Below are 22,968 nucleotides of genomic sequence, written 5' to 3'. Positions count from 1 at the left end.
GTAACTCCAATGAACTTTATTGGAGCACTGAGGGTACACTGAGAAGATTACACTCCTTAATGTGCAGTTACAGCTGTACTGTAAATGCAACATAACACACTTTCTATTATGGTTCAAGACCACTCCGCTCTTCAAGACTGTTATAAACCTCAGAAAACAGGGGTTTATAATGGAAACACTGAAACACACAACTCTAAAAACTCCAGCAGAGAGGAAATATAGCTATAAATTCAGCTTTTTTTTTTTCCAGCATGCACATTGGCAAGTTATGAATAATACGTATTTCTACACTTACAGCAGACAGACGCACACACTGCTCAGGGTAACCTTTGCTGTAAAGGTGGAGGATGGAAAGAGCTCAGAGCAGAAAGAGCAACTTTTCATCTTGGGCTTTACAGAGTTACTGCAATTGCAATGATGACATAAACCCAGCAATTGAAATTTACTGCCCTGTGATCCAGGGCTGAATTTCAAATGCACTTTTATTAGAAAGGGTGGGTTATGTTTCTATGGTCAGCAAGAAAAAGACATGAGCCCCCTCAATTTCTCTCAGCCTTCTTTGTTTTTAAAAACGTCTTGGCTGTTAGGATGCTGTTTAAATGACATTGCAAATCAGCTTGCTATCCATGCAAAATCAGATATTCTATATATATTCTCTGCTGTATATAATCTGGTCCCTGTCTTCTTAACACTACCAAGAAGTAAAATTTGCTTGTAATTAGTGAATTTCTTACTGTAAAAAACCCATCTCTGTTTGGCAAGAGAAAGATGGGCAGGCAACCATACTACCACTGAGGCATTTGGGGATTTCTTCAGATATTAATAGCAACTGCAGAGGTGGGTCAGTATAATCCCATTAGCCATATCATGCTGTGTGATTTCTGATGTGTATGAGGAAAGGAAAACTAAACCAACATAATTGCTATTTGGGAGGAGTGCTGATCTTGGGTAAACAGGGAAATCCATGACTGTTTTAAATATTGCAGCCTGACTGTCCGATGGGGAAAGGTAGACTAGGGAGGTCCATCCTCCTTCAGCACCAGGAGGGAGGGGGCACAGGGCTTGGTGCCACTACCACCATTCTCCTCCTTGGTCACCTGCCCATCAACGGCATCCTCAGCCATCACATTTCTCTGGAGACATTCCTGTAGGAGTTCTGACCCCCTGGCTTAAGCTGCCATGTGTACTGTCCATGTACAGACAAACACTCAAAGCTCAGCAAGGCTGCGTGCAGGTATGATCTCTGGTTTTTATATCAGTCTTGTGCACACTTAAGAAAGTTTTTTGAATGTGTAGGGAATGCTTTCAGATTGAGATGCCCCTATAAATTAATTTCTATTTCAATTCAGATGTGCCCATAAGTTATTTTCTATTACAAATATATCAGCAGTGCCACTAATTGGTCTATGAGGGACATGAAAAACTTCACCTGGAAAGCAGCCCGTGAGACCTCTCCATTACAGCTGCTAGGATTTTTAAGGTAATTGATTAATTGGTAGAAGCTTTAGAACTTCTTACCAACACCTCTGACACTAGCTACATCATCCTCATTTCAGATCTAAGTGCGCTGCATTTAACCTTTCTGCATGTTTGATTCATGAAGGACACCAGCTCTTCAGCTTTCTGCATGACAGCAGTCCTGATGCCACTGTGTGCAAGCCTGACACGCCCAAAACCATACCTCTCACTGACCCAGAGCTGCCAAGCCTCTCAACAGGAAGGGAATTCCCTCCTTGTCCAGACCTGTTCAGTTCAGCATTTGGCAACTTCTGCAGAGACCAACAGCAAAGCTACTTAATTGCCATTAAAAGGGCAACACAATTCCCAGCAGGACTGAGAACTGCCTTTCAGATCTTCTCTTGGGTGACACCTTTACTAGAAGGGTGCCCTATCTTCACGTTCACCTTTTTTATTTAAATAGGGTTCTTCCACCAGTAGACTTAGCTAAAAACTCCCACTCTGCTCACACAATTTTCAGCCTGCCCACTGCCTGCTGCTTCACCCCAGTACCAGTAGCTGACAATCAGTCTGACCATAAGTAATGCATACAACAAACCTATGGTCTTTAGAATAATAAGTAAATTATTTGTAGGAAAAGACCACAAGGGTATAATTGTGTCATTGAACCAAGTCTCTACACACAGGGCTTTATTATCTCATGTACACTCAGCCCTGAGAAGTCTGCAGCGTGTCCTTTTGCAAGGTATTTACCACAACTCTCTGGCAAATTTACACTCAGGTGTAAGGACCAACAGCAAGGCTGGAATAGTTTCCCAGGTGCCTGCTTGCCAGATGGTCACAGCCAAAATGTTCAGAAGTGTTTTACCTTACCCAGGACACACACAAAATCATTTCTCCTCCCTCTGCTATCCCACCACTGCTCTGTTTTATTAAACAGCAGGATAAAATTGAAGCATTTTTAAGGATTTTCACTGTAGCGATCTTAGCAGCCTGAAATTTAGAGTTGCCTCTGGTTGAGGAAACAGCAGATACACTGGAAGAGAGAAATGTACACAGGCAGAGTCTATTGCAGCCACATATGCAAAACGTGTATATGTCCATTTCTCTCTACTATTACCTAGAAAGTCAACGTAAAAGGAAAAAGAAGGAAAAAGGAAAAAAAAATACTTTAAAGGCATGATTAAATTTAGCAAAAAGCTGGATGCTATAAGACCCTTATTCACTAGAGAAAGATTTACAGCCCTCTAGGGCAGTGGGATTCCAACTCTCACTTTTTCTGAGACAGTATGATTATTTATCCCACTAACCTTTACCTAAAGGAGCCAACACATGGCACCTCACCCCGATCGCACAGGCTGACTCTGCAGACAGCGCCAGCCAAGCCAAACTCCGATGCTTTCGCCCAAGGATGCGCCACAGGAGCGGCACGGCAAAGCTTCCCAGCTAAAAGCACGGGGCAAGGAGGACTAGGATGGAGCGCAGGACTTACACAGAAAATCCCAGGAGATCCTTACCTTCAGAGGCGTCCCGTGCCTCCTCCAGCGGCTCCTGGTTGGGGTGCCAGCCGCAGCTGCCTGGCAGCAGCCTGGGGGCAGCAGCGGGGCGCGGAGCCATCGCCGCCTCACGTAACAGACAGGTGCTGGGACAGCTGCCAGGTAGGGCCGCGGGACTACAACTCCCAGGAGTCTCCGCGCCTCCCTGCTCGGTCCCCGTGGGCTGCCCCCCGCCACGCCCTCTGGGGGCTGTAGTTCCGCGACCACCCACTGCCTTCTCGTCTGATAATCTCTTGCTGGGACAGGAGGCTTTGCGAGGCCGCAAAGGAAGTTAACACTGTGAGACCTTTAATATGTTTCTTTTTAAAAAAGTATATGTGTGTATGTCTGCATTACAAATAATAATTTAAAAAGGCATAAAACTCAGTAAATATTTTTATCTCTGGCAAGGGGAAAATGGGAAATTAGTTTACTTCCAGTTGTCTTTCTGCTTCTGGTGGGGGTTCTTCAGTTTCTGTGAAGGTAAAAGGGAAAAAGTAAAAAATAAAAGCTCATAAACAAGTGCTGCCAAATAGCTTTGAAAAATCAGATGGGAAAAATTTAAATGTTCCCATACTCTAATTAGTTAATGACTGGCCTCAAGCCTGCAAACATGCTGATACTTAACTGTATCCTCCACTGAAGTGAATGCAATCAAATCTCATACTCCAGTTGTTCCAGAAACTCAAGGCCTCTAGAAATTATAAGCATGGCTTAGTAATGCTGAGATTTTAAAAGTAATTAAGGGCTTATCCACATTGGGAGTTGCTGCAGAGTAGCTTCTCTTGTGTAACTCCCCTTCCCCATGCTGGACATGCACTTCACCCTAACACTGCTTTATTCTGAAGCAGTTTGCCCTATTCAGGCTTTCAGTTCACAAGCTACCTTTGCCCACATTAACAGACACATGCCAGGTGAGCCTAAATTGCATGTTCTGTTTTTACCCTTGTGTTCAAACATTCATTTATGCATTTGCTCCCAAAAACAAGGTATTTCTTTTGAAAACTAGAGGTGAAGTTTCTTACACAGTCCCTTCTGCCCTGAATTTGGGAGATCAATAGAATCACTAAATGCCATGAGAATCACAAAAAACCCCTTTGGGAGCATGGCCCTATTTGCTTAACTGTGAATGTTTGTTTTTCTAACATAAGGCTGTGCAAACTAAAGAAAGTTTTCCTTTCAGAGTAAAATCTACTCTTAGTAATTAGTCCTTGTGGGTAGCAAGTTTCAACAATACATCACAGAGAAAAAAAAATCATAATCTGTCCAGAATATAGCAAAAAAAAAAAAAAAGTTTTGCCCAATTTTTATTAATTGCTTATGCATAAAAAATATCAAAAATGTTAATGTACAATGAACCAGAGAATTTCTACCAAGACCAGAAGGTATTATACCCATGGATATATCAACAGGTCTCCTTTATTTGAGGTGAAGAAGAGAAGGAAAGGTCCTAAGTAACAGGAATTAATAATACATGAGTGATGCAGGTATCCATAGGTGGCTTCTGTGCAAGCCCATGCCACAGCCATCTCTGTGCAGTTGCAGGGCAAGGTTTGTAAACCAAGAACACTTCCCAGATGAGGAGCTCGTGATGTAGAGGCAGATTCTGAGTCCTGCCAGAGCTGCAGAGGACCCACATGGCTCTGTGGCTTCCAGCTCTGAGAAGCTCTGCATGGGACTGCAGGGAAGCTGCAAGACTTCTGCCCCCAAATCAATCCATTGAATGGCTTCTGGATTTCAGCTGGCCCAGGGAACTGTTCAGCTGCTTTGCAAGGCACTACATCTCATCTTGTACTTCTAGAGCAAATTGGCAGCACATGAATAGCACACTTAAGCCATAACCTGGATAAGCCTTCCAGGATAATTGACATTCTACAGTATGTGACTTTTTTATAGTAAATTTTCATAGACTTGCTAGAAAAATGTGAGTTTTGACCTAGCACTTTTCATTCCAAGAGTTTTGAATAATCTATTTTAATGCAGGTTTAGAAAAGAAAAAGAAAAATAAAAAAAGTATGTTCTTTTGACTTCAAGTTCAATCGATAGAAGATTTATTAATCACCATCATGCAATTTATATCAGCATGCCTGTATTAAAGCAGATACATGGAAGAGCTGGGATTGATTGCTTCCCAAAATCTTATGGCATTAAGAGTGGAGTAATGTTTGCTTTCCTTTTTTGTTTTCAACTCTCTAGCACTTGTTTGACTGAAACAGTCTCTCTTATTAAAAGTGAGGTTAAGAGAACTGCTTTTGTGAATGCACAGGGTTATTACTTATTCCAACAGGTATTTTGCTTGTTTCTGACTTGCATAACTACAAACACCATGAATAACTCTATTGAAACTGCTAAGGTCCATGTAATGTTTTCATCTTCCTACTTCCCAAAACAACAATGGTCTCAGTCATCTATTATTTGCAAGAATTCACAGATAATATCAGAATAAAGAGGAAGCACAGATAATACAGCACAAGACCCTCCCATTGTTTCACTGGAATAGGGAAATCCACTGGAGACTAAACTTTCTGTAATCACTGGTCTGACGCTGGCTGCCCTTCTTTCCTCCCTGAGACCCAGCTGCTGTGGGGAAGCTGAACCCACCCTCTTCACCTGACTGCCTGTAACCCAGAGCTGAAAGACTTGCCATATGTAGGGACCACAGTGGGATGAACACACTTCTTTTCCCATATGGAAAAGAGACACAAATTCCAGGTGCAGATGATTTCCCAAAAGCAGAAGGCAAGACAAAAGGAAAAAGCATTTAATGCCCGTGCTGCCAGAGCTGAAAAACCCTTCCATAGGGGAGCTGTGATCACCGTGCATCTCCAGGAACAAAGAGTAAGTCAAATTCACAATTCCATGCAGTTTCATACATGACAAAAGCTTCCATGTTGCTTTCATATTTTGGAAAATATCAGAGCTTTCCTCAGCCTGTTCTCTTAAACACTTAGTAGGCAAGGGAAAAATGGAGGCAGAGCCAAAATAATACCCTTGCAAAGTGCTGAGCAGCAAAGCAAAGAGCCAAAGGACTCCTGTTTCGTCTGAACACCTTTCAGAGCTGTACCCTGGTTTCCTGGGCATTTGGCTGAGGCAGCAGCTGGTGCTGCCATCTCACTCCATTCCCACCAGTATCCCCATGTGCAGCCTCAGGGGACTTGCAGGGTATTTCCATTGGGTTTGACTGACCACAGGTGAGCAGGGGAGTCAACTTCCCAGCCATCAGATCAGATAGTAAATACACGGCATGCAGAGTACTTAATTTGTAACTTTGATGACATATTAGAGGCTAAAACAGAGGGAAACTCATGGGAAAGCAGGGATCCAAAAATAAGGGTTGTTCTCCCTCCTGTGTCTGGGGGAGGCTCTGCTCTTCTCTCCCTCGGCACTTGTGTCAGATGAAATGAAGATGTGGAGGGAATGTGGGCTCGGGAGGAGGACAGGAGGGGCTGGATCCCGCGGGCAAACAGCAGCGGCTCCGCATGGCTCTTGCCAGCAGATGGAGCAGGGCTGGCACGGGAAGGGTGAGCGACAGGAGTGGGAGGCCCTCCTGCCTCCATCCACGCCTGTCCCTCTCCCAGGAGCTTCTCCTGAACTAGATTGACTTCCCTTTCCTGCAGGAGGTTTCTCGTTCCCTCTCCTGGCCAGCGGATCCTTCCAGAAGGTCTCTCCCGATGAAGGTCAGCTCCTGCAGTGATGCAGAGAGTACAGCAATGAGGGCTGATGAGTAGAAAAGCACCTATCTCAACTTCTCCACTGGTGTCTGCATATCCATGCTCACATGCCCACAAACACCCACTCTTTTGCTCTTAAACTGTGGTCTACTGTGAGTAGACAGAGACCTTCTATGTACCCATGACCACCTTCCATTTCTCCTGAACTGGTTCAGTGTCATTGTCTAGCTGTCAGAAGGGTTATTTTCCACTCTTGTGTTTCTGCTGAGTCCGAGCCAGGATCAACATGAAAGATGGATATGTTCGTGTCAGGTCAGCAAATTAAACCTAGTGAGCTAAGAATAACCAGATTTCAAAGGTGAAAAAACAGAGATAGGGTGGAAATTGAGAAGTACTGTTTTCCTGCTGAGCCCTGGGCACAGGAATGAATGGAAAAAAACCACTATGTAACCCTCCACCTCCCCTTAGAGCCCCTCTCCATTACCAATTCCCCTTACACCCAACACCCATTTCTTCATTCTTTTAATTTGTTTTTTTGTCAGCTTGTGAGACAGAGGTCCTTCTGCAGCTCCCACACATCCTATATGATTCAGGCTTTTAAAGTCAGAGATAATCATGGTGGTTCCTGGATAAGCACCCACCACTGTGTTGTTCCCATCCCAAGATTCCTGCAGGTGTGGGTCACACAGGGGTGAGAACAAAAAGAGCACAGGCCACTGCATTTTTTGTCTGCCAGTTTTAAAAAGGGCATGCAGGTAGCAGGCTTCCTCATGGCAAAGCTGCCCACTTACAGTTAAGACTCAATGCCTATTTTTTCCATAGATATTTAGATTTAGATTTAGATTTAGATTTAGATTTAGATTTTGTAAATGTGGACAAATGTGTCTGGCTTGAGAAAGGACAAGCAGGCACTGATGGGTGGGCAGTGCTCAGTGAGCATTATAATCAGGCAGTTTAATGCAGATGTAGTGCTGCTGGTAGGGCATCATTCAGTGCACATGAAGAAACAAGGATACAGCAAACTATACAGAATAAATACTTTCTGGTTGGCAAAGGGAGACATTTGCAGGTAACTCCAGTATCTACGTCACATCCTTCTTTTGCCTTTCGGCTTTCATTATTCTACTTTTTGGAATCAGTTAATTCTTTCTCAAAATATTCTGAATATTTTTTTTCTCATTTTTTAAATTGTTGTTAAAAAGCATTTCTTTTGTTTATGTCACATATATGATCTTCACCATCACTAATTAAGACATCATCTAATGTTATGCCCGTAAAGTTCAAGCTTTTGTAATTGGAAAAGTACATCAGTGTCTCATTTCCTTTATAATAGTCCACTCATCTGAAGCCAAATGGTGGTTGTGTATCCCTGGTATGTTCCAAAACTGTCATTACGGTGTAATTTATTTTTGTCTTTTATAGAATAAAATAGAGATGATTGAAAATCCTAAAGCTCATACCTGAGAATGGACACCAAGAAATCAGCATGGATTGTAATATTTCTTACACTTTTTTAGAGGCAGAAAGAGATTTTTTTGCAGAAAATGCCTTTGACATAGATGTTTGACTGATCTGCTACATAGACAGTAAAGCATAATATTTTATAGGGTTTTTATGGGGTATTAAAAGTCCAAGGTGGCCAAGTTTCCTAACAGAAAAAGCAAAATATCTCAGGGGTTGAACAAAGGCACCATCTGCACCTGAGTGACCCCAGACTAACTGACTGTGAGTGTGCATGTCTTTGTGTGTGTGTGCGTGTACACGTGTGTGTGTGCACTTCAGAGAGACATTCTTTGCTTCATTTCCATTATAATTCCTTTAAATATTTATTACTGGAATGTAAATGCTGCTGAAAACTGAGGCCTCTGCTCTGGAAAAAATAGACCATCACTTAGCACGGATGTTGTCGCTCAAGTGAAATGACCAAGTCCCTTTTGGAGAAACAAAAGGATTTGGTTATATAAACCAAAGTCGCTGCACTGAATTATAAGAGTGGGGGAAAAAAGAACAAAAACCTGCTGACTGCTGGTTGAACTACTCCTTGGCTACGTGTGAACTGAGGTTGTGCAGATATAGCAAGAAGCAGGAGCAATATTAAAATGAATTGGTTACTAATAGTGGAAATAGTCCAGCAAGCACATTTACAATATCCAGCGCTAAGGATGGCTTTGTTTTCAGATTCATTTGTCTTTATTTTCAATATAAAGCATTAATAAGCTTCTTAAGGAGATTGGGGATGGGCGAAAACATTGGCTGATCACCTTAAATCCCAAGAAAATAAAAAAAGTTCTCAGGTTGCTGGATGAAATAACAAATTAGAATAGCTTTATACTTCTTACACTGCTATGAAAGCTTTACTTCTAGATCATTTCCAGACACCAGAAAGTTATTAAAATTCACAAAGGGAAAAGAAATTCTACATTTAAATGAGTTTTAAAACTTATTTTGGGACTTCAGCTTGATACTAGTGTATAGGAGAATAAATCTGTAATGTAAAAAAGCTAGTCAAAAAGAGGAACCAAGGACCAGTCTAGCACTACAAACACTTGGGAAGGGATTTATCAAATAATATTTGGGGTTACATTTTATTCTGAAGGGTCAAAACTGGACCAGACTGCTGTGGGCAGTACCAGCACTTAGGCTCAGGTATTTGTATCACTTTAAACCCTACTGTCATTTCAAGGATATAAATAGGCTTGGAAAAATCAGATTATTGGAAGGATTAAATTGGGATCAGTGTCAGTAATAATCTATTCCTTTGTGGTGACACCAATTGAAACAGGGAAAGTTTGGGGGATGGGAGTGACACTATACAACATTGCCTATGGATTGTGTGGGAATGAGGAACATAAACAAGGGGAGGGAGGGTTAAATAGCACAGCTTTTATGTGCCCCAGAGGCCATGAATTGGGGGATACATAAGGCCAGAGAAATCCTCCCTGTAAAGAGCATTGGCCAAAGGCACTGCCTCACCAAAGGCCAGTAACAGTGATGGAGTGCCAAAACACATCAGTCTTTCTAGTTTGTCAAGTTAATAAAATCTGTCTGTGTGCTGTGCTTCCACACTTCCAATCCCACCCAGCATGCTCTATGAGCCACAAAATCGTAGAGGAATCATAAAGGACCTTTATTTCCTTTTTTTTTATTTTCAATGACTTTGCCTTAATCTTTCCCCTACAGTGTCACTCCAGTTAACTCCTAACTGGAAAAAAAGGCAGCAGGTACCTGTCTGCCCTGTCTCTGGGGATTCTGAATTATCCCAGGCTGAGGAATGTCATTTGGTCTCCAAGCACCAGCTCCTCCATCATTAGCTCAGTGCTATTACCCCATCCAGCCCTCATTCAGCCATCCCCAATTGCAATCCATGCAAGTGTTGCCTACATAAGAGCTAAGTGAGCAGCAGCTGGCCTAGGTTCTTTGTCATTGTCCAAAATACATCTCTAAAAGTACAGTCAAATTTATTTTGCTCTTTTGGATCCAGAATTAATTTTATAGTGATGATTTTAATTTGGTGACAAATTGCCCACTGAATTTTCCTTCATCCAGAAACATGTCAGCAAGGTACACAAGGTAGCTTGTGACAGTTGAGCAAAGAAAGTCTATTTAGATTTGTTTTTCTTCTTGTCTTTCAGAGAAAGTTAAAGACTGATTTTTCAGTCTGAAGCTCTCTAAGTGAAATCCTGCCTCCCTGATAAGCCATTTTCTGCTTAATCTGAAGATGATTAGAGGTCTGGAACACCTCTTCCATGAGGAAAGGCTGTGAGATTTGGGGTTGTTCAACTGGCTCCTGGGAGACCTTATAGTGGCCTTCCAGTATCTGAAGGGGGCTTATTAGAATGATGGAGACCGACATTCTAGTAGGAACAGTAGCAACAGGACAAGGAGTAAGGGTTTAAAATTATAACAGTGTAGATTCAGACTTGATAAACAGAAAATGTTTTTACAATGAAGCTGGTGGAACACTAACACAGGTTGCCCAGAGAGAGTGATAGAGGCCCCATTCCTGAAAACTTTCAAGGTTAGGTTGACAGGTCTCTGAGCAACATGATCTAGATAAAAATGTCCATTTCTGTGGAAGGGGAGTTGAAGCAGATGATGTTTAAAGGTGCCTTCCAACACAAAGCATTCTATGATTCTATGGGAAGTGGTATTTCCCTGGATAGGAGTAGATTTATCCTTCCACTGATCACTGAGTGGACAGTGCTGGGAGACTGGTGGCAGTGCATCTCAGGTCTTGGAGCAGGTTTATATAAATACACTCAACTGTAAGCAAAATAGTGGTGAGAAGAAAGGAATGCAATGTTTCCTGCATAAATAACACTTCACCTATACTGGCCTGTGACAGGAGCAAAAATCATAAGGTGGACAATTCCCAGTATTTTTCCCAGGTGCTTCTCCAAAAGTTTGCTTTAACTGTACAGAATTAATTACTTGGGAATTTTTACTGTTGAAGAAGAAATGGTTGATATTTGGAAATGTGCACTTATAGCTTTGTCTCTTCAGAGCCTTCCTCATAAAAGTGGTTCTTTTCACATTTCCCATTGGATTTTTTTTTTTCTAAATATGCATTTAAATTTCTTCCTCCATTTTTTTAGATGTAAAATGCAAACCTCTGCATCTACACAAAAGCTCATTCACTTCCCTTTTCTTTCAGCCTTTCAGTTTCACATTTTTACTTCTGCTCAGTTAATTACTCATTTATAATTATTTCCCTCTTTATTTATGTGGGCATGTATTTTCTCTGGGAAGCAGCTGCCTGGTCCCTGGGAGCCAGTGTAACCTGTCTCCAGCCCCGCTTGCTCTCTGTGAATCTCCTGGCATCACAGAGCAGCTCTCAGCAATCCAGGGGTAGGATCACTGGCTTGCTTGGCCCTGGGCACTGAGCACTGCGTGCTGGGTGCCCATTCCCTGTTTGCCAGGTGCACCTAAGCATCTAGAAATGCTCTATCATCCCAAAAGAGCTGTCTTCAGGTGGGTTGTGAGGCCAGAAAAACCCATGGGGGCAAAGCAGGAGGGGCATGAGTGATTTGGGGAGGCAAGGAGGGGGAGAGCATCCCAACATTGCAGCCTCCATCCCTTCATCTCCCTCTGCTGCTGCTCTTCCACCAAGGAAACCAAGCTGGTAGCAATAGCACTTTGTGCATCAAAGGGCCCCAACAAGCACATCACTGCTATTTGTGTAATGGGCTGAAATTCTTGAGTGAGCAGTGGTACATAAAGGAAAAGTCTCAGAGTAATTGCTGATCCTTATGGCTTTTCAATCCTGAAAATTTGAGGGTAAAGCAATAGCTGTAAGGGTAAGCAGGAGATAAATGTTGGTTCATGGAACATTCCTTATTCAAATATTTTCAGAATGTTCCGTGTTTGCTGTCCCAAAGGCAAAGCTTACCAAGGGTGCGATCCCTTTCTTCTTCATCTCTAAATCACCAAGCTTTCTCCTTGGACATCACTTAGAGTCATCAGAGCTGGTCAAAAAGAAGGGGAAAAAATCTTATGCAGATCCTGCATCACAATTTCCTTTCTAATTTTTTGTTTTAATTTTCACACTTTAAAAACTAGTTTTGAACACTTCTTGGAGTTGTGAGAAAATTTCCATTTAGCTTCCCAGAGTCAAGTAATAATAAAACCAAAATACATCCCCTTCTATATCCACATTAAAGAAATTTATGCCTGGTCCCACTTAAGAACTAGCTGCTACCGTGACCTGCATTTTTTCATCTCATCTCCACTTTCTTGTGGGTTCATATTAATTTCTCTGTAGTGGTAGAAATGGAGTTCCAGGCATGTGCTTTTCTCAGAATCAGGCTGAGACTGACTCTGGCCACAGCTTTGGTCAAGTTGGTCAAAGGGCTGAGTTTGTATGAGAAGCAAACTGTCTCTTTAGTGCCAGTAGCCAGGAGAAACTCTTCCCATTATTACCAGCCAGGCTCCAGCAGCCCTCTGCTTCATGGCAGTCTCTTTCTCCAAAGAGATCAAAGCTTTCCATGCTGTCTGACTGGGACACCTTCTGTGACCCTGCACAGGCTGGGAAGCAGCACTTAAATTGATTTCCACTCTCCCAGTTGACACAGTTTGCTGGATTTTGGGAAACCTTCAATGGAAAAGAGTTCAGTAGCAGCTGGTGTGCAGGCCACAGGCTCTGCGGGCTCTGCTCCCAGTGCCACCAGTCACAGCGCCGGTGCCTTGGGTCACATGCCAGCATGAGATGGAAGCAGGATGTGATCTGAGATGGAGCCACAGGTACAGCCTGGCGGGGCTCACAGGTCGACATTGTTCCACAGCAAAGCACAAACCTCACTTCTTCTCAGGTGCCCTGCATCTGAGCATGAGTGAGAGGACAAAGTCTCCAAGTCAAAGGGGCCAAGCACTATGGGTGGGAAGAGCAGAGTCCACAGTCCATAACTTACCTGCTTATCTCAATATTGTACCTGGCACCAGGGTGCTGTAGCAATTGGAACCCCATAAATACTAATGACAGATAGTAATTAGCACCCCATACATACCACCAACACATGATCTTGCCACTAAGAAGCAAGAACAAGTTTTTCATACCCAACTGGCTGAGCAAGCTTGAAGGTGAAAATAACAGGAAGATGTAAAAAATACTGTTTGAAAACAACGATCTTCCTTTGGAGTCAAACTTTTTAATGAAAACAAAGCCTAAACCAGCAGCCTTGTACTAGTAGCCTTTGGCTCCAAAATGCCCTAAGTCAGTTTATATATGGCTGATAAAAGGATAGTTTATTGATTCATTTCAGCCAAAGGCTCAGCTCCTAGGAATGCATGGTGCTTAATATTTTTTCTGGGATCTCTTTGATCTCTGCTGGAGGTTGAGGAGCAGGCTCCAAATTATAATGTATTTTTGGAATTATATTGAGACCATTTTTCAGAAAAGTGACCTTAAAGTCTCCAAGATTCTCTCTGGAGACACAGGGATGGTAGAAAAGTTCTAGCATGACAGTTTTATCTGAAGAAAAGGAATATGACCAGTCTTAAAGGAATGGTAATCCAATCACATTGGACAAACACTTGAATGGGAACCTAGGACCTAAAGATTTCTACACACTAAACATAAAGCACAAATTTCTCTGAGGGTATGTGGAAGCAATAATAGATTTACAAATCTCTGTAGATCAGCTAGAGGATACAGGCATCCTACAAAAAGCACATGGGAGAAACTCACCTTTAAATTCAGTCTGTTAAATTAAATCCCTTCCCATCCCCTCCTTGTACCTTAAAGCCCAGCAGGTCTTTGAATTTGTCCTGTCTGCCAGCTCCTGGTCACATTTGCCAGGCTGCTGGAGAGCTCCTGCCATCAGAGCAGTGGCTGAGAGTCTGCTGGAGTCTGGGGGTCTCCTCATCATGGATGGTGGTCAGCAGGACTGGAACTTTCAGTTCAGTATCTGGCAAGTGCTCTGCAAAGCAAGTCATGGAACAAGGAAACCTCCTTCAGCAAAACTCTAATAACCTCCTCCACAATACTATAGAAACATAGAAGACTCTACATTCACTGACTGCATTTACCCAAGCATTACAAAATATTAAATAGTATATTTAGCAAAACAAAAGCTTTCAGGTATTCTCTTTGGTAGGCAATTGTCAAGGGCAGAGCTGCATGTCGAGTTTGTATCTGCGTTGAAACCTCCACTGACTTAATTAGGGTAAAATGCATGAAGTGTAGTCATTATAATCTGCTTTGCAATGACACAAACATATAAAAGCCATGTTCATATGACAGGAGTGTCCAGATTTTGCATCCAAGTCTTTGACAAGATTTGGAGGGGGGACAAGGGAAGGAGGGGAGAAGGGAAGATGGTAAGAATTGCTGAGCTGATATTTCTAAAACCCTTGGAAACAGCCGCTAAGTCTTTCACTGCCTCCACCCTTCCCAGTAGTCTCATTATGGTAAGTAATGTTGCACTTATTTGAAAGCTCAGGTTTTCATGAGGCTGGCTGTGCAGGAGAGCCAGCAGCACAAGTGGTGCTGGAGATCTTTGCTCCCAAAAGCTGAACCCCAGCACTCGTGCCCCTTCGGCTCCCAGGAGCATTTCTGTTTTCAGGAAGCGGCTTGAACTTCTGCCTTAAAGTAAAAGCATATCATGACAGATACTCTAATCACAATGTCTAAATATAATACAGGGGAAGACAATTCAAGGGAGCACAGCTACTCTTTTTAAAGCAACTGTCAGGAAACTGACTCTGTGGCTTGCTGCTTTAAAGTAAGATTAAATGAATCAGTCTCACCATTTGAATGCGTGGGAAGTCAGAGACAGCAAAGTGACAACTAAGGACAGTTTATTTATAATTGGGCCCTCCTTCTATTGCTGTTTGTGCACAAAGCCTGTGCACTAAGTCCAAAAGTACCTGCCCTTGATGTAAAATTACTCACAAGTGCTACATGTACATCAGGTAGATGGCTATGCTAGTTTAGCTGATTACAAAGTTCATGTAATTATAGAACTGTCTAGTGATGTTTGGGAAAAGAATGCAGCAGCTACAAAAGGATCTGACTCCATGGTCCTTCAAACAGGAGTCTTTGACAACAAGGAAGAGCCTGAGCTGGGCATTGCTGCCAGGAGAAATCTGGAAGGATGGCATGGGGGCTGAGGCGCCATCAGTGCAGCAGCTTTGCAGCCAAGGCAGTCTGGGAGGGCTGGAGGGTGACACCAAGGCAGCATCAATGGATGCTTTATGAGCAGGGACCTTTGATACTTAAGCTGCAGATCCCTACTCCTTGGGCTAAAAGACTTCTAACTTTAACCCAGAGGTTTCCAAAACAAGGCTTGTCACCGAGGATCAAGAGTGCTGTAACTGCAGATGCAATCATGAGCTTGGAAGAAATTCAGTAGTTTATGGTGCTGTCTGAATAATGAGCCCAAGTGGAGCAGCATCGCAAAGAGAAATGGGTTTGTCAAAGGAAAAAAAGGTGGGTTTTTTATATCTGCCTCCTCAGGATGTGGTCCTCATCTTTTAAAGTGTCCTTCTGAGTGAGTGAAAGGCAAAATCCACAAATCTGAGGGAAAGCTGCTGAGAGAAGTACCAGGGAGTGGTTGAGTGCCTTGGAAAAGGTGTAGCATTGCTCTTTGCCCAGCTTCCAGGTGGAAAAGTCAATGGAATGAAGCTGACCTCAAGCTTTTATTCCTCCCCACTTTGGCAGGCTTTAATCTATAGCATCAGCCCGCACCCCTAACTGGGAAATATTATTAAAATGACATTAAATATTAAGAGAGACAACACAGCATCTCTCGCAGTAAGGGAGCTCCTGACACAGCAATCTCTTCCTAATAAACTGCCTTGACAAACAATTTACTTATGTTCTTATTTCAATTAGATGAACTACATTGCAGCAGTAAGGATGAGTGTGGCTGGGTGTTATTTTGCGAAATAGTAAATATTTATTCTTCTCTCCCTGTGTGGAAGAGGGTGGGCAGCAGGGTCGCAAGACAAGACCTCATGATCACATTTTTTCAAGCTGTGATAGTCACAGTTTGTGACTAATCAGCAAAGCATAATGCTTTTGTGTCCAGCTTTCACCTATATCTTAGCTTTTGGTACGGCATTAACAGTGATGGACATCATGGCCAGGTTTGGCTTTCATAGAGATTTGGGCTGGAAAAAGGGATAATATCCACTGCATAGCCAAATAAGTAAATCCTAGAAGATTTTTCCACCCCTGGACAGAAGGGTCCCACCAAGCTCAGGGTTGTGTTGTGTCTGGCACTTCCTGTACCAAATGTACTCCTTGGCCCACAGTACCTGAGCACACAGAGTCTTCAGACGGGTCCATGGTGAGGTCACAGGCTCAGATCTCCAGGCTCCCAGGTGAGCAAGGGAGTGGTGCAAAGACAGGGAAAGGTTTGCTGGAAGGTACTTGGAAATTTAAAGCAAAGAAAATCTCCTCTCTGCTTTCTTGGAAACTGCCTTCAATTTCAAGTATTTTCTGTTGATGGCATGAAAGGTGTGGAAGTAGACATGTTTGCTTGTCTTTGAAACACTGCTGGGCTGATGGCCATTTTGGGAGGGGGATAAAAATGTTTAACTTCGGAAAAGCAGTTGCTTTCCAGAAAATTCCTTGAGGCTCTACACATCACAGAGGTTGGAAGCCACGAGGTTTCTGTCAGCACATCCATACTTATCCCTGAAGTATAGCATAGAAGATCAACTCTGGCAAAGTGCCACAGAAAGTTTTATTACTTTAAAGACACTATGTTTGTTTTATAAAGCCTGACCAAAATTTTTACCTCAGTCTGTATAAATTTTTTCCTATATAATAAAATGAATCTCTTTGAGAAAGCTTTTTCAGAGGCTGAAGAGTAGAGGGAAATCCCTTCCCTTGTTGCTGAAGGCATGTCTGAGATGAAATATAGCTGCTCTTCACTGGAAAGGCCACGCAATGGGATTTTTGAGGTGGAGAGTGAAGTGGAATAAATAAAGCTGAACAGTGAGGTGGGTACATGTGGGGGCCAGGCAGGCATTGCCCAGTATGAATTTGGCTTGTAAATCATCCTGTTAATAATACCATAGAGCCTGTAATGATAAGGAACCTCACCTGATGCCTCATCAACACACTTTGCAGAACTGGGCATCCCTCATACAACCCTCTACAGCACTTTATAGAGTGAATCACAGCAGATTCAATACAGAATATTATGGAACTTTTTCTTTTCATATGTGTTGCCATTTTAATCTGAAATAGTCCCTTCCTTTCTCTTTGACTGGTGTTCGGGAATGGATTTTAAATGGGTATTTGTTCTAAAATTACAGATCCAGAAGCAGAGAATTCAGAGTGCAAGATGATTCATCACGTGTGCATCCACATCCCTACAGAAATGATTTGAAGTCTGGAGAATGTGTTTTAGGAGGCTGAGCCAAACCGTCCACTGAGTGATTGCCTGTGTCCAGGGGCATCACAGCATCACCAGTACCAGCAGAGCCACACAGGTTGGTAGGAGCTCAGGCTCTGCCCATGGGGCCCTGATGATGCCACTGGCCATTAAAAAGGTTAAGTTCCTCCTACAGAGACTCTCCCTCCATTGGAAATGGCATTTTCAGTAAGGAAGCGTGAGTCAAAGTTTAGGGGATACACTGATGGTTTCACCAAAGGAGGATGAAGAATTGCAAAGTGAAAACAGGGTAAATTTACAAAGAGATAATTTGAAAAAAATCCTGTTTAAAAATGTGAAAAAAATTATTGAGGGAAAAACAAGTATGGAGATAAGTTTGTTTCCAGCAGGATACAAGGACTACATTTAATTTTTTATTGTATAGAATGGGAAATTCTTTTCCTTGCTCTAAGTGTACCTTTTAATACAGCTTTGCCGGTGGAATAATTAACAAAGCCTGCATTACAAATGTGGTGCTCTCAGGAGCTAGGTACTGATGTGCCCTTTCCCACTGCAGCAGAGGTAGGAGGCTTTCCAGTGAGCTCTTGGAAGCAGGAGTCTCTCAGGATTTTCTCAGCACAGCAAATGTACCAGTAGGTGCTATAGGCAATTTTTACCAGAAGGATTTTCTTCTGTAAGTTTTTCTCTCTTCCAGCCAAGGACAAACCTCTGACACTAGCCCACATTATTGTTTGAAGAAAGATTGAAATCTTGTGCTTCTGACATAGTTTTATTTTTAATTTCCACACTGCAAATGTCAGGGGAAAAAATACCCTAAAAATTATACTTCAGAAAAGTCTATAATTGCTTCCAATTAAATCATGGCCCTGGTTGTTTGAAAGACAACCACAGCTAGAATTTCATTATCTGATAAGCACTTTTCTTTAAAATATATTTCAAAGTTTCTTTTATTAATAATAAGAAGAAAGGGATCCAAGATCCTGCAACAATACCTGAGCTAACTGCAAAAGCGCGATGATGGGAAATTGTGTTTAACCCCTCAAATGGAGAGGCCACATCATTTTTAGGGCGTTTATTTCAGCGATACTCCTGATGGGGAAGCAAGCTGAGCAATGTGATCAGATGTGGTGTTGGGCTGGGAGAGGTGACCCAGATCTCTGCCTTCCCCGGGGCCCTGATCAGGCTGTGCACTTGCATCGCACCTTCCCTCCATCCATGATACCCAAAGCGTTTTACAACATCTGTCCTGCTTCTTGTCACCACACTCCTCAGTCCATCAGGGTACATCTGTTGAAGCCACAGAGGTTTTATCAGCATCATCTGGTTTCATAGTGGGAATTAAGTCTCATCCCTCTGTATGCCTGCACATTTGTTACCTCCTGAAAGGGGCATTTACATCACATGAGCTGCATTGAGGGAGCCACTGATGTTCCAGCTGAGTAAAACTATCTGAATTCTTATAAAGCCCCACTTGCTGGTGCATGGGATAATTGTGCTGTAGGTTTTTGTGGTGTTATTTTGAACTTCAGCTGTGACAGGGCCATCAGACCCCAGCCCTACTCAAGTATGCAGCATATTTTCCATATGTAGTCAAAGATAAGGGCCTTCCCTCAGAACATTACAAAATAAGCAGCTACAGTCCCAGCTTGGTACGCTGCCTGTTTTCTGGTGTGCTTGGAAGTCCATCTGGATCATTTGCCGTGCAGAAGAGGGACGCATGGGCTTGAGGGAAGGGGCAGGGGGGCTTCCACAAAACACCTGCCTGCAAACAGGCTTGTGCGTGGAGGGATAGGTGACACTAGCAGCAATCCAAATCCCTGTCACAAGGGACAGGATTTTCTCCAGGTAATGCCAAGAGGTAGCCTACAGTAAATGTTTGCTAATGATGATCCTTGTAGGTCCCTTCTAAATCAGAATATTCTCTGATTAACAGAGATTTAATGGGCATATCATAGCAGTCTGCCTGGACATCCACAACTTGCACACAGAACAGACATTCCTGCTATCCATGTTAAAATCCTTCCCCAAATATTCCACACCACAGTGGCTACTCTCTGAGCTAGTCTTACTAGGTGGAAAGAAATTAAAAATTGCAATTGACTCACCAGTAAAAATATGTGAGTGTATCCAGCAAATAATGTAGATTTCCTCAGCACTTAGCTAATAATTTTGCTTTTAATTAAACTGTCCATTCCCTCACTGATTTACATTTAAAAAGAAAACAACTGCATGTATTTCACTGGGAAGCCTTTCCCTGGTGTTCAAAAAAAAATATTTTGCTTTGCTTAATGTGAAAGATTTGGGGCCTGATCCTTGTTAACAACTTGCTGCATTTCAGCTCCACTGTGAAGGCAAACAGGTATGAAAGGTTGTCACTGAAGGGGACATGCTCACCCTGCGTGCTTACAGCCTTTCTCTTCTGCTTTTTTGAGGCTTTTTGTTTCTTTGTTTGGTTTTGGTTTTATTTTTGGGGTTTTTTTTTTGGTTATGTTTTTGTTGATGGTGTTGTTTTTGATGTACTGTACAATCTTTTATTAGTACAGTTTTAGGCTCAATCTCTCCAGAGAAATGAATGCAGTGGATGGACACTGAACCAAGAAATCTGGGAGCCACAGACACCTGAGCTTTGGAGGGAAGAGGAATAAATTGCATCTCAGCAGCAGGGTCCACAGGCAGGGTCTGGCTGAGGCACCAAAGAAGAGGAGGTGATACCACTGTAGCGTTTCTGGCTCTGAGAGACCAAAGAGCATCCGCTCAAACATCTCACCTAAAATGGGAATGATGACCAAAACTTATGTTTTAAAACTCATTTGCCTTTCTTGTTAAACTTGACTTTTAAAATCCGTAATAATTCTAAGGGAAAAGAAAAATAAGCCCAAACTCTCTCCAATTCCATCAAGAAACAGTAACTCCTGCTGGTCCCTCTGCAATTAAGTATAGGCTCAGGTTGTTACCAGCAGGCCCCTGAGACACACCAGCGAAACACCAGGTGCCTTTCTGGAGGAGTTACATGCCAAGACCACCAAGATTTCCATATGTGGGGCAGAAGTGGAGATTATTTGAGTGCCAGCCCAGTGCTGTAAAAAGGCCACCCCTCCTGTCCCTGGCTTAGTGCCTGCCACCACCACCTGGCAGCCACATCAGACATAGTTGGGCATGCTGCTGCCTTGATGGCATGTGGTGCTCCATGACACAGCTGAGCATGCCATGTACCTGCACCCAGACTAGGGCTGTGTTTATGGGAGACCCAAATATGCAAATAGAGAAATTAAAAACCCTGCAGATGAGGCATTAAAAGGTGCTTCTCCAGTGCTGGCTTGCCATCCTCTCACAAAGTAAAGGGGACGAAGAGGTGGGAAAGTCTCTCAGGATGCAAAATTTCAGTGACATCCCCTGAAGCCTCAGGCAGGAAGAGAGTGGACCATGATCTCTCCAGAGAATGGCCTTGCTCTGGGGCTGTTGCAGCTGCACTGCTGATGACTGGCTCCCAACAGGTATGTTCACACCACAGCTCTGGCCTTGGCTCAGGGACCCAGATGACAAAGGGTATAGCATCCTGGGGTGCTCAGTTTTGGGGAGAATGGGAGGAAGGTTGTAGGCTCAGAGCTGGGTCAGAGTGCATCCCCATCTGTTTACAGCAGTGGGAAAGTAGAGCAAGGGGTTGTACCCCCTTAGCTCCAATCACGTGCCCTATGTCCTCTCCAAAAGAGACACTCAGGAGGAGGCCCCTGGGGAGGAAGGCTCTGCCTGCTTAGGCAAATCCCTGCTCCCTCTACATGCCCAGAAAACACCAACATTGTCTATGCACCATGTTTTCACAGCCAGTCTGGGGCCGAGGTCAGGACCTGTTGGGGTGGGGTTTTATTTATGTTGCCTCATTTGGCAACAACATTTAAAAACATGTTAAGATCAGAACAGTCCTTGTTGGTGAAAACATACCCATTAATTTTCCTATCTTGGGAGAATTTGTAAGTGGATGAGAGTCTGTAATGTCCTTGGCGATACCAAACTTGAGAGGCGTTCAGGAATTGCAGTCCTGGACCAGCCAAGCAGTCCATCAAGTTCAGCACCTTTTCCCTAAGACAAGCAGATTAACCCATGCTTTGAAGCCAACAGCTTTAGCATTTCCCTAGGTATGTCACACACAGGTTTGGATGTTCCTGTGTCACCCTTCATGTTCCACCCACCAGCCACAGGGCCAGAGGGCACCACTTCCATGCCCAGGCCACCCATGGTGAGTCCTGCAGACATCTCTGATGACCCCTTCCTTCTTTTCTTCCAGCAAGGAGTGGATTTGGTTTCTATTTTAAACTTTTGTGTCATCCCAGCTTTGATGGATGTGGAGTTAACACAGACCCTACAAGCTATGGGATAGCCCAGCGTGAAAGAAAGGGAGAAGAAACTATCGGTGCAGTCTCACACAGAAAAGACTGGTATGTCTACTCCCATTCTGCAGCTGAGAAGAGGGAGGCTGATGTGACTGACCTGGAGCTATGCTGCAGCAGAATGCAACGCCAAGAAGTGAAGCTGGTTCCTGTAGCAGCCCACTCCTCTATGTTTGTCCTCTGCTCTTCTCCAACACTTCTCCACATCTCTTCCTCTTGTGTCTCGCCCTGCAGGGAGGCAGGCTGGGATCAGAAGCATCAGTAGCCTTGGGGAGCAGATAAGGTTCTCCATCATAAAGAAGGCAGCAGTGCAGAATTACAATGACTAGAAACACGTTTTAGTAAAATATGAGGCTTTCAACTCATGCCTAGAGCTGAACCCTGAGGGTGGCCATAGCTAAATAAAAGAGGGACAAGAAACAAGTTCAAATGCTGTGTCTGCCGTCATCTGCACACTTGCCCTCCACCTGTGGCCTGGACTTCCCCAGTGGTCCAGCTGAAGGCAGATCCATTTCTTTCCAAGATTTAGCGATGGTTGATCTCGGGATCACTTCTCAAAATGAACCAGGGATGAGACGGGAGCAGGTTTTGCTCCCTCTGCTGTACATACTCCTCCAGTGCCATCCCGGCCCGCTTTTGAGCCCTCAATCACCTCCACCAGCCCTGCGTGGCACTCCCTGACACATTTAAAATGTATCCTCAGCTTCATGTTGCAAACAGAATGCTAATGGGGCGAGAGACAGCTCTTCTGTAGTTTCAGGCCTTTTTCAGGGGAGGAAGAAAAATCATGCAAAACACTGAAGATACCTTGCAAACAAAGATGGCCCACAGAAGCCTGGGGATCACATCCTCCGCAGCGCAGCCGTGGCCATCCTGCTCCATCGCCTGGTCAGCATGGGTTGTTCCCTGACCTGCTTTTGTCTGCCAGCGTAGGCACCCGCAGCACCCCGAGACAAGGGCCACGCTGGCTGGAGTGCTTGACTCGCACTGAAATCCCCAAGTAAAAGTTACCTCTTGCTTCGTCCTCGAGCCATCAGTGGGTGTTGAACCCTGCTGCGACCAGGTGCTGCGGTGG

At 43.5% G+C, this 22,968-nt stretch overlaps 1 protein-coding gene and 1 long non-coding RNA gene across 4 annotated transcripts in view; one reads left to right on the top strand and one right to left on the bottom strand.

The window, feature by feature from the left end:
• Nucleotides 1–3,131, bottom strand: part of TBXAS1 (thromboxane A synthase 1) — a 242,173-nt gene extending 239,042 nt beyond the window's left edge. For 2 of the 3 annotated variants that reach the window (XM_021536482.3, XM_085568344.1), the window contains exon 1: nt 2,976–3,130. The gene's annotated coding sequence lies outside the window, so the exon portion shown is untranslated. Of the gene's footprint in view, nt 1–2,975 lie in introns of all 3 variants that reach the window. The other variant, XM_085568338.1, reaches the window with a different exon arrangement.
• LOC146763403 (uncharacterized) lies at nt 3,121–22,917 on the top strand. The gene is made up of 4 exons (XR_014951806.1): nt 3,121–17,110; nt 17,429–17,605; nt 20,047–21,002; nt 21,791–22,917. It is a non-coding gene; the product is annotated as an uncharacterized LOC146763403 (long non-coding RNA).
• Nucleotides 22,918–22,968: the final 51 nt, after the last annotated feature.

Source organism: Lonchura striata, chromosome 1A, assembly GCF_050655825.1.
Source record: "Lonchura striata isolate lonStrDom1 chromosome 1A, ASM5065582v1, whole genome shotgun sequence".
In the NCBI taxonomy this organism is placed as follows: Eukaryota; Metazoa; Chordata; class Aves; order Passeriformes; family Estrildidae; genus Lonchura; species Lonchura striata.
This window is presented reverse-complemented; position numbering and strand designations above follow the sequence as displayed.